General features: G+C 44.7%; 1 long non-coding RNA gene across 6 annotated transcripts in view; it reads right to left on the reverse strand.

The window, feature by feature from the left end:
• The window catches only part of LOC105602212 (uncharacterized), a 305,023-nt gene that overhangs the window by 106,451 nt on the left and 182,477 nt on the right, over nt 1–16,095 (reverse strand). For all 6 annotated transcript variants that reach the window (XR_009596614.1, XR_009596613.1, XR_006056340.2 and 3 more), the window contains one exon: nt 7,951–8,102. This is a non-coding gene — a long non-coding RNA (uncharacterized LOC105602212). The remainder of the gene's footprint in view (nt 1–7,950; nt 8,103–16,095) is intronic.

The following is a 16,095-nucleotide window of genomic DNA, read 5'->3' on the forward strand; positions in this document are numbered from 1 at the left end:
GTTTAGTTGTCATGCCCGACTCTCTTGGCGCACCATGGACTGTAGCCCGCCAGGCTCCTCTGTCCATGGGATTTCCCAGGCAAGATTACTAGTGTGGGTTGCCTTTTGCTTCTCCAGGGGATCTTCCCGACCTACGGATCAAACCCGTGTCTCCTGCATCTCCTGCACTGGCAGGTGAATTCTCTACCACTGAGCCACCAGGGAAGCCCGTAACGTTCCTCTATAAGTAAATTCCCCGAGGAAAGCGATGTGTTTGGCTCCCAGCTCTATTTAACATCTGAGGTGTCTTGCTGGAAAGTAAGCACTGCAAAAGCATGAAATCTCATGCTCATAACGATGCTTGGCATATCTGCGTGTCACTCAGTTGTATCCGATACTTTGTGACTCCATGGACTGCAGCCTGCCAGGCTTCCTCTGCCCATGGGATTCTCCAGGCAAGAATACTGGCATACAGGAAGTCCTCGATTATTCATTTGCTGAATGAATGCATGAATGAATGATGAACAGGGCAGGACCCAATCCCAACGCTGCTCCTCCCTTCCCAGAGCAGTTATGGGTCTTTCCCCTGATCTGTTTGTACTGTTTGTATCTCTCTATGATAACACACGTTACACCTGCTTTCCTAGCTAAACTGGAAAATATTTTATGGCAGGAACTATGTTTTATAACTCCATGTCTTTGTGTCTAAAACAGTAAGAGTTCACTCAATATTTATTGCTTCAATGAGCGAAAAGAATGAATAAAAATGTTTCTCTTGTAACAATGAACACCAAAGATTTATGATTTAACATCATACCTCACATTCTGCCTGGACTCCAGAGCTTTCCAGAGTGAAGAAGCCGTGAGTCACTGGGCTTGGAGGGGAGGGGTGTTTGTTTGTGGAGGACTTGTTTCCCGACCTCGATGAATCACATGTATAATCACCCCAACTGCATCCTGTCTGGGGAAGTAACCAAAACCCCTATTTCTGGCCCCAATGGCTTTTTGGTTTTATGAGTAAATGCTACTGGCATGCCATTAAATAAATGCCTTTGGAAAGCCCTCAGCCAATGCTGCAACCTATGACAGCCAGGTTGCGGAGGAGCATTCCTGCAAACATAGCACAAGACAAAGGAGTTATGTTATTCACCTTGCCTGGATCACTGCTCTAGCTGCTAAGTGATGACCTTCCATGCAAGTTCTTTTCAAACATCTGTTACTCTTTTTCAATAAATCACAGGTATGACCATGTAATTCTCCTGCAGAAAAACATGTGATGGCTCTCATCATCTGTAGAATAGAGACCAAACTTCTCAATCTGTAACTCCCTTTAGATTCTGACTCTGACCTAGTCTACCTGGCATACCTTCCATATGCTCCAAACAGGACGAAAGACTTTCTGATTACGCACAAATCCTATACTTTGTTCTATGACTTTGCTCCCTTTGTTTCTTCCTAGCAGGCCCAACACCTACCTTTTCCAAATGTCTAAAACTTACATACTCTTTAAGTCTCACCAAACGCCACTTCCTCCACAATATCATCAGTGATTACTCAATCAGGAAGACAATGTCTTCGTGAGCATGTGCAGATTTTATCTCTGCCCCCTTTGCCCTAATTACAGTAAGTCCCCTACATACAAATGAGTTCCGTTCCAAGAACATGTTCATAAGTCCAATTTGTTCATAGGTCCAACAAAGTTACAGGTACCCAACTAACACAATTGGCTACATAGTACTGTACTGCAATACACAAATAACGTATGAAAAACAAATGAACACATGAAAAATAAACATTTTTAATCTTGTAGTACAGTATCTTGGAAAGTACAGTACAATAGTTGGCTCTTCTTAGTAGTACCAGCTACATCAATGTTTCTTTTCTGTTTGCTTTTGGACATGCTGGGCTTGAAACAAAGATGCTGTCCTGCTATACTCTATACACTACTGCACGGTAAAGTACACAAGAGCACAACCACTTGTAGAGGATGCACACACGTGACAGTGTAAATCAGAAATGCGAACTCTTATGTGATTAGACATGAGAATGCACATTTGCACCTTCGAAAGTTCACGAACTTAAAGGTTCCTATGTAGGAGGCTCACTGTATAGACACATATGTGTGGGTTCATTTCTCTAACAAATCATTTCCTGAAGAATATCTGAATCTTAGTCAATGTGATACTCTTTTAGCTCCTAGTGGTGCCTGCCAGAGAGGACACTCCAAATAAACACTGTTGAGCAGAAAAGCTGAATTAGATCAATTGTTTAAATCCTTATCTTTTCAATATCAGAAAAACAAACAACCCAATCAAAAAATTGGCAGAAGACCTAATAGACATTTCTCCAAAGAATACAGATGGTCAACAAACACATGAAAAATGTTCAGCATCCTTCATTATTCAGTTCAGTTCAGTCGCTCAGTCGTGTCCGACTCTTTGTGACCCTATGAATCGCAGCACGCCAGGCCTCCCTGTCCATCACCAACTCCCAGAGTTCACTCAAACTCATGTCCATTGAGTCGGTGATGCCATCCAGCCATCTCATCCTTTGTCATCCCTTTCTCCTCCTGCCCCCAATCCCTCCCAGCATCAGGGTCTTTTCCAATGCGTCAACTCTTCACAGTATTGAAATTTCAGCTTTAGCATCAGTCCTTCCAATGAACACCCAGGACTGATTTCCTTTAGAATGGACTGGTTGGATCTCCCTGCAGTCCAACGGACTCTCAAGAGTCTTCTCCAACACCACAGTTCAAAAGCATCAATTCTTCAGTGCTCAGCTTTCTTCATAGTCCAACTCTCACATCCATACATGACCACTGGAAAAACCATAGCCTTGACTAGACAGACCTTTGTTGGCAAAGTAATGTCTCTGCTTTTCAATATGCTATCTAGGTTGGTCATAACTTTCCTTCCAAGGAGTAAGCATCTTGTAATTTCATGGCTGCAATCACCATCTGCAGTGATTTTGGAGCCCCCCAAAATAAAATCTGACACTGTTTCCACTGTTTCCCCATCTAATTTCATTATTAGAGAAATACAAATCAACCCATATACTTATGGCTGATTCATTTTGTTGTATGCAATGAGGTATCACCTCACACCAGTCAGAATGGCCATCACAAAAAAATCTACAACCAATAAATGCTGGAGAGGATGTGCAAAAAAGCGAACCATCTTTTAACAGTTGGTGGGAATGTAAATTGATGCATCCACTATGGAGAACCGTATGGAGATTTCTTTTAAAAAACTAGAAATAAAACTACCATATGATTCAGCAATCCCACTACTGGGCATATACCCTGAGAAAATCATACTTGGAAAAGGCACATATACCCCAATGTTCATCACAGCACTGTTTACAATAGCTAGGACATGGAAGCCATCTAGATTTCCACTGACAGCTGAATGGATAAAGAAGCTGCAGTACATATATACAATGGGATATTACTCAGCCATAAAAAGGGATGAATTTGAGTCAATCTTACTGAGGTGAATGAACCTACAGCCTTGTTACACAGAGTGCAGTAAGTCAGAAAGAGAAAAACAAATATCACATAATAAAATATATATGGAATCTAGACATATGGTACTGATGAAGCTATTAGCAGGGTTCTGGAACATAGAGGACAGACTTCTGGACACATCAGGGGAAGGAGAAGGTGGGACAAATTGAGAGAGTAGCACTGAAATATACATTACCATAAGTAAAATAGATGGCTTGTGAGGCGTATAACACACGGAGCTCAACCTGGTGCTCTGTAATCATCTAGAGGGGTGGGATGGGGTAAGGGGTAGGAGAGAGGCTCAAGAGGGAGGGGACATATGTATACTTATGACTGATTCATCTTGTTGTATGGCAGAAACCAACACAACACTATAAAGCAATTATCCTCCAATTGAAAAAAAAATCCAAGACCCCCCCCCCAAAAAAAAAAATCCTTATCTTTGACTCAGAATCTTCAGGAAAGGTTTGACTTGGAATTTTTTTACTTTCATCTCTCTTGCTTTATCCTTATCTCCTTGCCAAGAAGATATAAGATTAAGAAAATCTTTGGTCTCTGCAAAGAACTTATTTTAGATCCATAGATCTCAAAAGCAAGATCCCAGCCTTCCTGCCTCCCATTCCCAGCACCTGTGGTCCACCTTGCTAGTAGACAGAACAAGCTCGTGGGAGAAAATACAATTTTGACTGTAAACCAAGGAAAAGAAAAAAATAATTGAGAGGTATCTGCCATCTCAGAAAGCAAACTTTACAAAAGATAGCATCTTCCACCAAGACTGCTGTCCCGGGTTGTTTCAGAGTATCAGCACCCCAAGTGCCAATTTCAGAGCAGACACATTCCTCCAGCGTGGATAAGCGAGAGCTGACGCAATAAAGCTTAGCTTTGTTTGACTGCAAAGCACTTTCCTCTCTGTTTTGTTTATTGGTACCATTCTGGACAGAGGAGCCTGGTGGGCTGCAAAGTGTTGGACATAACGAAGCGACTGATACTTTCACTTTTTCCCCATTCTGATTATGAGAAGAGGGCCAGAATTGGAACAAGGTTAAAGTCAACCAGGTCAAGGTCAGATAAAGAGGGAACAGAATGTGAAGACTTTTGCTTCCTCAACCCTCTTTCAGCAGCAAGCACTTCTGGGCAGATGAAAGAGATGCACGGCCATCACTTCAGCCTGAGAGTCACCTCCACAGACCGCTTCCCTCCAGGCTGCCGCGAGGGCAGAGGCCAAGTCCTACCCACACCACATAATGGCTGGATGACCGCAGAAAAGTCTGCAATGTCTCATCCGTTAAGTTGCAAAATAATGCTGTCAGACTTCATAAACTGTAAAGCGCTGCTTCAGTATCACTTGCTGGTGTACATTCAAAGATAACGACTTTTTTTTTTTCATCATCCTGCACCTGGAGTCAGCAAACTTTTTCTGTAAAGGGCCAAATAAATATTTTAGGCTTTGTGGGCCATATGGCATCTACTGCGACTGTTCAATTCTGAGTTTATAGCAGGAAAGCAACCATGGATAATATGCAAATGAAAGGATGCACTTTGTTCCAATAAAACTTTATCTCAAAAACAGGTGGTGGACTGGATTTGGCTGATGGGCCACATTTGCAAATCCCAGGCCTACATCCTTGAAGGAAATGGAATACCAGAGGTAGACAGAGGGGCTAAGATCTTTCCCAGTGCTAAGAACGATATTGTCAGTTTTTGTGAGCAACTGTCCTGAGACTTACATCTCTTTCAGTACTTTTTGAAATCAGAGTTTTAGTTTTGTCTATTCCCATTACCATCTTCACCAACATCATTTTGTCCCTAACTGAGAAATATTAGGGATTCCCAGGTGGTGCTAGTGGTAAAGAACCTACCTGCCAATGCAGGAGACATAAGAGATGTAAGTTCGGTCCCTGAGTTGGGAAGATCTTTTGGAGGAGGGCATGGCAACCCACTCCAATATTCCTGCTTGAAGAATCCCATGGACAGAAGAGCCTGGTGGGCCACCCTCCTTGGAGTTGCATAGAGAAGGACACAGCTGAAGTGACTTAGCACAAGAAATATTACTGAGACCAGGCGTAAAGGAACCCTAGCTTTCTATACCTACCACTTTTGACCACACTCTCTTCTGGGAAAGACAGCTCTGATTATTGTTAAAGAAAATATCAATCATACTTGTGGTGAAAGGTCGCTACATTTTTTTAAACAAATTGGTCCTTTGAGCAAGATGAATTTTAATGGATTGGTTTATTAACCTAAAGGTTGAACTAGGCTGAGAGTAACTGAATGATTTGCTCATAATTAGTATTATTTATAATTATTTTACTTGGGAAAAAATATCACCTAAAATGTCAGGATGTTTTTTAATTGCTTCAAATGAGATTCAAAATAATTGACTTTGCAAATTATTTTAAAAAAAACAGTTAAAATTATCTGAAGCTGCTGAGAGTCTGTCTGGAAGAGGCAAGATATTGATATTCATTACTAGGAACAGGGCAGAAATTGATCCATGATTTTTTTAACCACGTGAATTGTGTATTGCGGTCACTTTGGGACTCTAAAGGAGCTGGAATGCTTGATAGGGTTTCTGTTCATTCCTCTTGCCCATTAAATCTGCTAAGTAAGTACGTTGCATCAATGTCGGTGTACGTCTCTTGCTAGAATATATATTTGTGTATATTTTGTACTTCAAAGGGAGTAAGTACGTGCTTGAAAATAGAAGGAATATATATATGTTTGGCGGTTTTAGAAAAATACAGTCTATGCACACATTGTGCATGTATACATCTGATTTGTACGGGATACCAGTTTTTTGAAAGTAAGTGTATCACTTAGCATCTCTGTAAATATTTGACTCATCAGCCAGTTGGTGGAGATGAAGAGGAGAGTACATTAACATCCAGGAAAAGATAGCTTTTAAAATTAAGTGATGAAAGGCAGGTAAATCCCTAGTGAAAAACCTGCAGAATAGCAATGGTAATACCTTATAACGAGATCACACTGTAGAATTACAGACTTTCCAGGGGTTCAGGTATGATCTTAGGAGTGCCTTACATCTATCTTGGGTGTCCCTACATGAAGGGGTACAGGAAGGAAGGGGAGTAGTGACTCCACCTGACAGATGGGGAAGAGATGGCTCAGTGGAATCAAAGGATTTGTCCTGGTCTACACTGCCTTCCTCGTACACCACAGTCATCTGGAAAACCCCAGGAAAGAGTGAATGTGTCCATAGGTATCAAAGCCAAGCTCGGCAGCCTTCATAGGTTGCTTGAACCAGCCTGACTCAGAATGCAGAACCCAGCCTCCCATATGAGACACTTCTGTGAATAACAAGCGGACTGGAAAGAACGTTGTCAGGGAATATGATGATGGGATTATAAAAACAACCTCTTATTTGCTTCTTCCAAGCGTATTTGGTCTGATCATGTGCCTAAGGCATGGTATGACATTGACCTGGGCAGCACAGTGTCCAGGACACAGAAAAATCACTTGTCCAGGGAGCCAAGCAGACACCATCAATCATTATCCGCGTGTTTGAAAAATAGAAAAATGCAGCCGAGGCTGCGAAAAGGAACATTTGAAGGTGGCTGGAAGCGAAAGAACACAAAGTTTCCTACTTATCTGTCAAAGATATACATATACACAGATACACATATGCACTTAGACACACATACACATGCTCACACAGGTTCTTTCAAAGCCCAGTAGGAAAATATCCCACTGAGAGTAGGAAGGGTACATTCACTGATTAATTAGTACTAATGCCATCTTTTATTTAGCTAGCAATTATAATCTATTAAGAGCATTTATTCACATTATCGTACTTACTCAATCCTCAGAAAAATCCTATAAGGCTCATCAGTAATATATTATTATCTCCCTTTATAGGCAAGGAAAATGAAGACCCTGAGGTTTCCTTGCTTAAGTGAATCTCACTAAGTGGCAGAATGAGAACTTGCCTCCTAGTCATTCTCGAGAGTAACTGTGGGCATTGGAAGCATGGAGAGAAAGCCCGAGACAGTGGTTCCAGGTGGAGAGAACCTGAACACACCATCAGGCAAGGAATCCTCCTGGTTTAGGTAGAAAAGCCGGAGTAGGTGTGGCTCGATGACACACAACCCAAATGGTTAGAGAGACTCCCAGGCACACCTACTCACTTTGAAATTTCTTGTGCAACTGAGCCTTCACTCTCAAACTCCCAGCCTCTGATGTCCTATAAAGTTTCTAGGGCAGCCGAGCTGGAACCAACTTCAAATAAAGTCTCTGAGTCAGCCCCCAAACCCTCCCTCTCCGGCTCCAAGGTCACCCTTTTGCATCACTTTTTCTTCTGCACTCTTTTGGGGCTCCTCCCTCACTCTCCCTCAACCTCTCAGGTCCTGTCTGCACTGCTCGTCCTCCATCCCTCCAGTCCGTCCACTTTTCCCACCTTCAGGGGCTCTGGGCCCCCGGCGCCCCTCTGTCAACCCCTCCCAGGTACCTACCTGGGCTTTGCAGCCCCAGGCGCATCCCGGCTGCCCCTCGGCTTCCACGGTTCTCTGTCTGAAGCTGCCTGATGCCGCCGGCCTCCATCCAGGGCCTGGGAGCCATGAAAGTCCTCAAGTTCTTTGTTACTTTTCCTCCTTAGCTGATGATGCTAGGTAAAGAACAACAAACCAGGAAAAAAATGGCAGATCAGCTGTGGTTCTCACCCGCAGCCTCCAAAAGTGTCAGCTCAGGCCCCCACATTACAACAAAGGAATCTAACAGTTGGGTTCGGGGAAAATCAGCTAGAGGACAGGAGGAGAAAACTTCAGCGCTTCCCAAATTCCGCTGCCCTCCGGGGGCTCCCCCTTGTGGAAGATGCGGGGCATGGCAAGGCGGTACCCAGCCAGGCCAGGGCCTCCTGGAGGAGCAGGGAGAGGTGTGCACACGCCCCTGGGGCGTGCCCCTGCCCGGGGCTGTGGAGACCCGTTCCAGCCACAAGTAACAGCCCCAGTGTGAGCTGCAGGGTCGGGGTCCTCCGCAACTGACCAGAGAAACAGTCTGGGGAGGCAGAGTTCCCAGTGCCTGGGGGTCTCCGGTCCAGGTGAGTACGGCATGAGTCATGAGCTTGCACAGTTTATGCTCTGTGTGGACATGGTGATTGGCCACCATTTGCCTCCGTTTCATGTCCAATTCCCTCACCGGCCCTAACAGATCATAAAGTCGGATATTCACACCGGGCTCTTCCGGGGAGAGGGGCGTGATGTCCGCCATCTGAGGAGAGGAGGATGGTCCAGGCTCCTGGACTCGCACCAGTGTTGACACCTGGCCTTTTGGAGTCCTGGCAACTTCCTGCTCCCCACCTTGATGGAAACAGACTGTTGTGTTCAGTGTCTTTCTCTGGAGAGATTCCATCTCATTCATTCCCACTTACCCTGGCAGGCAAGTAGAGGTGAACATGAAAGCATTAGTCGCTCAGTCTTGTCTGACTCTTTTGTGACCCCAGGGACTGGAGCCTGCCAGGCTCCTCTGTCCATGGGATTCTACAGGCAAGAATACTGAAGTGGGTTGCCATGCCCTTCTCCAGGGAATTCCTTCTTCCTGACCCAGGGATGGAACCCAAGTCTCCAGCATTGCAAGCAGACTCAACCATCTGAGCCACCAGGGAAGCTCCACCCTGGCAGGCAAGGAGGAAATCAAATATAGCACTCTGTCTGCAAACAGAATCGGAGGATCATGCACCCAAGAAAGGGATCCAGTGCCCTAGAGAAGCCACTGGTGGAGTTAAGGGCCCGAGTCTCCCAACTTCCTTGCCGTTCCCCCATTCAGACTGTGCTCAACCTCTGGAGAGACGGGGATGGGGGGTGGGGGGGGGACTCCCAGACCTTCCTTGGTGTAGGGCAATAAGCTGCACCCGGAAGGAGTATTGATATTGATCGACTGGGCAATCATGAGGACAGTGTGCTGGGTGTGACACAGACAGGAGACGCAGAGCAAGCCTTCCAGAGAGACTGCATCATTATGTGACTAGATCAAAAGCAGAGCAGACAGCCAGCGGGCCTGCTGGGATGCTCGTTATTTGCTAGAACAGAGTAACTACAGAATGACAACAGTGCCCCGGCCAGAGTTCACATGCCACTGCCTGTGTGGTGACACACTGCCTCGTTTTACCGTCATACCATTTCTGAAATGGAGTTGGGTTAGCCCCGTTTTACAGATGAAGAAACTGAGTTCAGAGTGGTTAAGTGCCCATAAAATAAGTGACCATGATAGGGACCAAACCTAAATCTGTTTCAGCCTGGAGCTCTCTCCACCGTGTCATATTGCCTCCATGACTCTTCTAGCTGTCCGGCCAGGGGACTGGGGCCACCACATACTATGTTCAGAAAGCCAAAACTCAAGCCAGTCCCCACCGATCTCTATTTAAACTCCATTACCTCCCTGATGTTGGTAGCAGCTCTGTGCTGAATCACGTGGAAAGACTGAACTGGGAGTAAAAATAATAGACTTAGGGATTCAGGAGGGAGGGGACACATGTATGCCTATGGCTGATTCCTGTTGACCTATGGTAGTCGTTGTTCAGTAGCCAAGTCATGTCTGACTCTTTGCGACCCCATGGACTGCAGCACGCCAGGCCTCCCTGTCCATCACCAGCTCCTGGAGTTTGCTTCAACTCTGGTCCATTCAAGTCAATGATGCCATCCAACCATCTCATTCTCTGTTGCTCTCTTCTCCTGCACTCTATCTTTCCCAGCGTCAGGGTCTTTTCCAATGAGTCAGCTCTTCGCATCGGGTGGCCAAAGTATTGGAGCTTCGAGCTTTAGCATCAGTACATCAATATTCAGGGTTGATTTCCTTTAGGATTGACTGATTTGATCTCCTTGCAGTCCAAGGGACTCTCAAGAGTCTTCTCCAGCACCACAGTTGGAAAGCATCAATTCTTCAGTGCTCAGCCTTCTTTATGGTCCAACTCTCACATCCATACATGACTACTGGAAAAAGAATAGCTTTGACTATAGGGACCTTTGTCAGCAAAGTGATGTTTCTGCTTTTTAAGAGACCATCACAATATTGTAAAGTAATTATCCTCCAATAAAAATAAGAAAATAAAAATAAATGGCTTCTTCACTGGCTCCTTCTCCATAAACAACCTTGACACTATAGGACTGAAGACAAAACAAACACACAAACACCCTGGGCCAAAGAGGATGAAATGATGCAGCGAAGGAGAAATGTCAACTCATAATACAGACTCACTAAATATTTCTCAGACCTATACTGGGCTCTGGACCGAATACAAAAAAGGCAACCAGCCCTGAGATGCTTGCTGTTGTTCAGTTGCCCAGTTGTGTCTGACTCTTTGTGACCCCATGGACTGTAGCACACCAGGCCTCCCTGGCATGAAGATGCTTACATGTTGTTATAAACTGAAGTCAAGTGAAAAAACATCACTAAGGATTTGGAGAATTCATGGAAAGCTGCAAAAACAAAAGATTCCTTTTCATGTAACTGGATCTCAACCTGAGGACCTTCAGTGACAGGTTTGCTATGAAGGATGGAATAAGAATCCAGGAATACTTCCAAAGGCGGAAATAACAGAGGGCCTGAAGCATGTGAAGGACACAGGGTCAGGGGCAGAAGAATAGGAAAACGACAGGGGTGGGAGGGAGACTCTTGTTCCCCTTTGGGCTAGTCGGAGCATCCCCTTCTGCTCTGGACCCCACAGCAGGAAAAATCAAGCATGCTGATAATAGAAGAGCTGTAGTATAGAAGAGACCAGCAGTAATCTCAGGAGGACTCTGGAAAAGTGGAAATGTTTTCACAGGTGAAGATACAACTCCATATAGGAAATAACCGCCGTCTTCGACTATCCAAATGGCTCTCAGGCAGAAAGTGATGAGATTTGCTCTAGGTTTGAGGGAATACGGTGGAACCTATGGGGAGAAACTCCAAAGAGAATGCTTTTTGACTCACAAAAGAAAAACATTCTGCTAGTTCCATCCAAAAGTAAAAGGATCTGCTGTCTGGAGAAGATCAGGAGGGTTCTGTTGTTGGAAGTTCCTTGGTCAAAGGATGGGCCCAGGCAGGAAGACCTCCTGGACAGAAATAACCCCAGGCATTCCTCTAGCTCTGAGAGTGTTGGGGTCTCTGAACAACCTGAGTGCCAAAAGGAGAAAGGACAAAAGAAATGCAGGAAATTCTTCCACAGCGCATGTAACTCCTATCGAGGGATCTCACACCCGAATATATTCAACGATCACCTAAATAAAAAATGTGCTTACATCTTATCCTCTCTCCCGTGAACAGAATAATTTATTTCACTCTGTCAGGTGATTCCAATATTTAAGTACCTCTCAGGTGAGGCAAATACCATTGAGTACAGTGCAAAACACAAAGGAGAAGGCCACATTCCCATACGCTCATCAGGTTATGGAGACGCTCAGGTTTTAAAAGAGATGCTTAGAAGCCAGCTTGTCAAAGACCCAACCCCCGGCCCCCACACTCTACATGTCTGAATTTCTTCCTTATCTTCTCGGTTTGAGTGTTGCCTGATCTCTATTTGAAGGCTGCCTCCAAAGTTAATTTCATTGTTGGCCATTCTAATGGGGAAATGAGCAGAAATATACACATGTAAAATGCATCAGTAAGACATGGAAACAAAGGAAAAGAAAAATGTTATGCATTGTGTCAGAATGTAAAGACAGAACCTAAAATTAATAAGGATTATAAAAAACCAGATTATAGTAAATTTTAACGATATCACCTCCAATGCAAATAAATGTATTTACAAAACAGAAATATACCCACAAACAGAAAACTTATGGTTACTAAAGGGGAAATTGTGGGGGAGGGGGATAAACTAGGAGGATGCAATTAATACATTACTATATATAAAATAGATGACCAAAAAGGACCTACGGTATAGCACAGGGAGCTATCTCAATATTCCATAATAACCTGTAATGGAAAAGAATCTGAAAAAGGACAGATATGTAGAACTGAAACACTAGCTATAACCCGAAACTAACATAACATTGTAAATCAACTGTACTTCCATTCAAAAAATGAAAAAAATAAAAATACCCCCTCCGGTGTGAGTGTATTAAGACACACAGTGCTGATAAAAAGCATAGGTGAAATTGTTGCCTGTCATGATATCTTTTGAGTGTATGTGTAAGACTTCCTGCGCCAGGTGGGAAGAGGGAAGAAGAGGGGCGGGAGAAATTAAAAAGGTGAAGCTTGATAACAAAGAAGGAGGCAAGGGATGGGACTTTGAGGGATGCTGGTATGTGGTATGTGTGTGGCTTGCTTGTATGATGAGAGCTGGGGCAAATCTGTAAAATGAGGGCAAAGCTGGTGGGGGTGGTAGATGGGAGAAACGATGCATTCAAGAATTGACCTCTGAGAGGACAGAGGACTTAAGCAGAGGAGGGGAAAAGATAGAGTTTAAGGCTGGAGGAAAAGGGAGAGACAAGAGACCAATAAGAGAATTCAGAGGCAGGGCGAAGTGAGGAGAGACCCTCAAGGGAGGTCCAAGATGCTGGGGATGTTTCCAAAACCATCGTGGGCCTCGAGAGATGGTGTGAGGTGGCTATAAGGGTAAATGTTGAGGGTGTAGTTGAAACAAAGTCCTGAAAGATCTCCTGAGTGCAAAGAAGCAGAGAGGAAGCCAGACTCATCATAAGACTTGGTTTCTTCCTGGCTGCAAAAGATGGTTAATCCATCAGAAAGACCTGAATCCGTCAGGTGTTGACTGAACACCTCCTATATGCTCACACATGTGACAGAAATAGAAATACAAGTGTTAGCAAAAAAAAAAAAAAAAAATCATGCTAAAGAATGTCCCGTAGTAATCTTAATTACTGTCTTCAACTAACAACCACTGATTTAGTGACAGCTACAGCTGGGGACCATGGTCAGCACAAGGTATATAGCTGGGTCACCAGGCCTAGGGACTTGGAAATCACAAAGTTGGAGCGGGGGCAGGTGGCAGGCAAATGTAAAAAGAAAGCTAAAGTGTTAGTCACCTGACTCTTTGGCGACCCCAAAGACTGTAGCTCGCCAGGTTCCTCCGTCCATGGAATTCTCTAGGCAAGAATACTGAAGTGGATTGCCATTCCTTTCTCCAGAGAATCTTCCTGACCCAGGGATTGAACCTGGGTCTTCTGCATTACAGGCAGATTCTCTACTGTCTGAGCCACAAGATGATATGCAAAATACAGTCTGTGTTCTTTTTACATTTTTAACAAAAAAAGAGATGCGAGGAGCCACCAGAAGCAGGAGGAGTCAGGTCATGGCAGGGTTCTTCCTGGCCTCAGAAGAGCTAAGAGCACCCCTGACAACTTCTCAGGGTCCAGGGCAAGGTGGCAGATGCCGAGCCCAGCAGAGGACCACTGGGGCACCAGGGAGCAGCTGGACTAGGTAAGAAATGGGGCTCTGCTCCTCAGGGAGATCCGGAGGTTCAGGGTGGAAGGAGGAAGCCGTCCGCCCGAGCTCCTTCCACTCTGGATCCCACTCACCTCATCAGCTCATGTGGCCTCCGCCCATGGCTCAGTGAGAAAACCATCTCTAAGGAGCCTCTCCGATTTCCTGAATGTTCTGTCCGCCTTGCTTTTCCTGCTTGGATTCACAGATGAGCCCATCACCCTCAACGCCTGTTTCGGGGAAGCGTTTGCATTTTCCTTGGCAAAGGTGCAGCTTGCTGAATTCTTTTAGGCCAGGCCAGTCACAACAAGCCCCTAAATTGCTGAGCCAGGCAGTTTCTTTGGGGATCTGCTTACATTCCCTCCCTGAAAAGGGCAGGGGCCCACCCCGCACAGTCTCTGTGCGCAGAACGCACAGGCTCCACGTTTAAGGTGGTAGAGGCATGGGAGGCCTCAACCAAAGATGGGACGAGGCGCAACTGATTTTCACTTTGGTTTTACCTTGCTTGATTGGGTTTCATTCCACTTAAGAGGATGAACCAGATGGCTCAGAGTCAGCTCCCTTGAAGACTGTCTTGAGAAAGGACTAGGGAAGCTTTTAGTGCAAGCCCCATGGGATCCCAAGTTGGCAGAAGAATTTGTGTGTCAATACCCTCTCTCATTCCCGAGCTTCCACTCAGTTTAGGGTTCAATACTGCAGTTCTATTCTTGTCAGCTGTGGCTTTGGGAGAAAGATGAAGTCAGTCTATATATTGCTTGATTTTTATTATTTTTTAAATAATCATAGAGGGATGTTTGGGTAGAAATAACCCAATTCCATAAGGGATTACCCCAAAGTTTTTGGGTTTTTTTTTTTCCTGATTTGGAAATTGTTACATTTGATGACTTTTCAATCAGCTTACTTTCCCGTTTATTTTCTATCATGTGAACATTAGAATGAGGAATGTTCCCCAGGTGTCCCTGAATGAAGGGAAAACCTTGAGGAGTATCTTCACAGGAGCCTGTCAAGCAGCTGCACAGCCAGTTTGGGATTAAAAATTATCTGTGAATAATTCACAAAGTGTGTAATCCATGTGCAGATCATTGAGAACTGACTGTCTCTGAGAGGTGCCTGCCAAGATTAGCCAAATAGCCCTGCAACAACAATACGAAGATGATCATAGAATTGCATCCTCAATTCTTGGCATCAGTGTATGGATAACAAAGGTAACAGAGTTGCAGGTTCACTGTCAGAGTCTGAGGGTATTCTTCAGATGGGAAAAGAAAGTCTCTTGAAAAGTAAGATTTGGACACATTCTCACAGGACAAGATGACCCATATGTATCCAGAAATAACTAGAGCAGTCGTTCAGTACTGAGCTCTCCTACTCAGATGGAGTAGGGTTCCAGGATCCAACTTGTCATTTTCAACCTAAAGAAATCAGGGCAAGTCTCGTTTGTAGATGGATAAATACCTTCTAGGAAACTAAGGTGGAGAAGGCAATGGCACCCCACTCCAGTACTCTTGCCTGGAAAATCCCATGGATGGAGGTGCCTGGTGGGCTGCAGTCCATGGCGTCGCTAAGGGTCAGACATGACTGAGCGACTTCACTTTCACTTTTCACTTTCATGCATTGGAGAAGGAAATGGCAACCCACTCCAGCATTCTTGCCTGGAGAATCCCAGGGACAGGGAAGCCTGCTGGGCTGCCGTCTATGGAGTCACACAGAGTCGGACACGACTTAAGTGACTTAGCAGCAGCAGCAGCAGGAAACTAAGGTAGCTTCAACAAGTTTATCAAAAACCCTGGCATTATGAGCAGGAGGCTTGATACTGAAAACCCTCATAGGAATGGGCTCATCCAAAGCACACCACACTGTCTGACCCAGAAGCTTTCTAGTAGTTTCCAGCCGCAGTGGGAACATGACAGGCAGAAGTAACCCCATCTCCATGCTTTGGAGGGAAATTTACAAACTGAAGGTTAACTGACCTAACAACAAGGATGCTTAGTTTTCCTATATTAACAAATGAAGATTAGGCACTGACATTTCTAGCCAAGGGTGGTCGGGGGAGATACCTTAGGCTAAAATCAGCCTCAATGTGGGAAATCAAATGAGGTTGTGAGGAGAGTCAAATTTCTTGCTCCTAATTAATACAGCTGGATCCTTCAGAGATGCTCATCTTCAGGGGATTTCATAGGTCCTTGGCCACAGACCAACCTGGATCCTAAGAGGAAACCCCCTGAGCTTTTTGTTTTAAAGAA

Source organism: Ovis aries, chromosome 15, assembly GCF_016772045.2.
Source record: "Ovis aries strain OAR_USU_Benz2616 breed Rambouillet chromosome 15, ARS-UI_Ramb_v3.0, whole genome shotgun sequence".
Taxonomy (NCBI): Eukaryota; Metazoa; Chordata; class Mammalia; order Artiodactyla; family Bovidae; genus Ovis; species Ovis aries.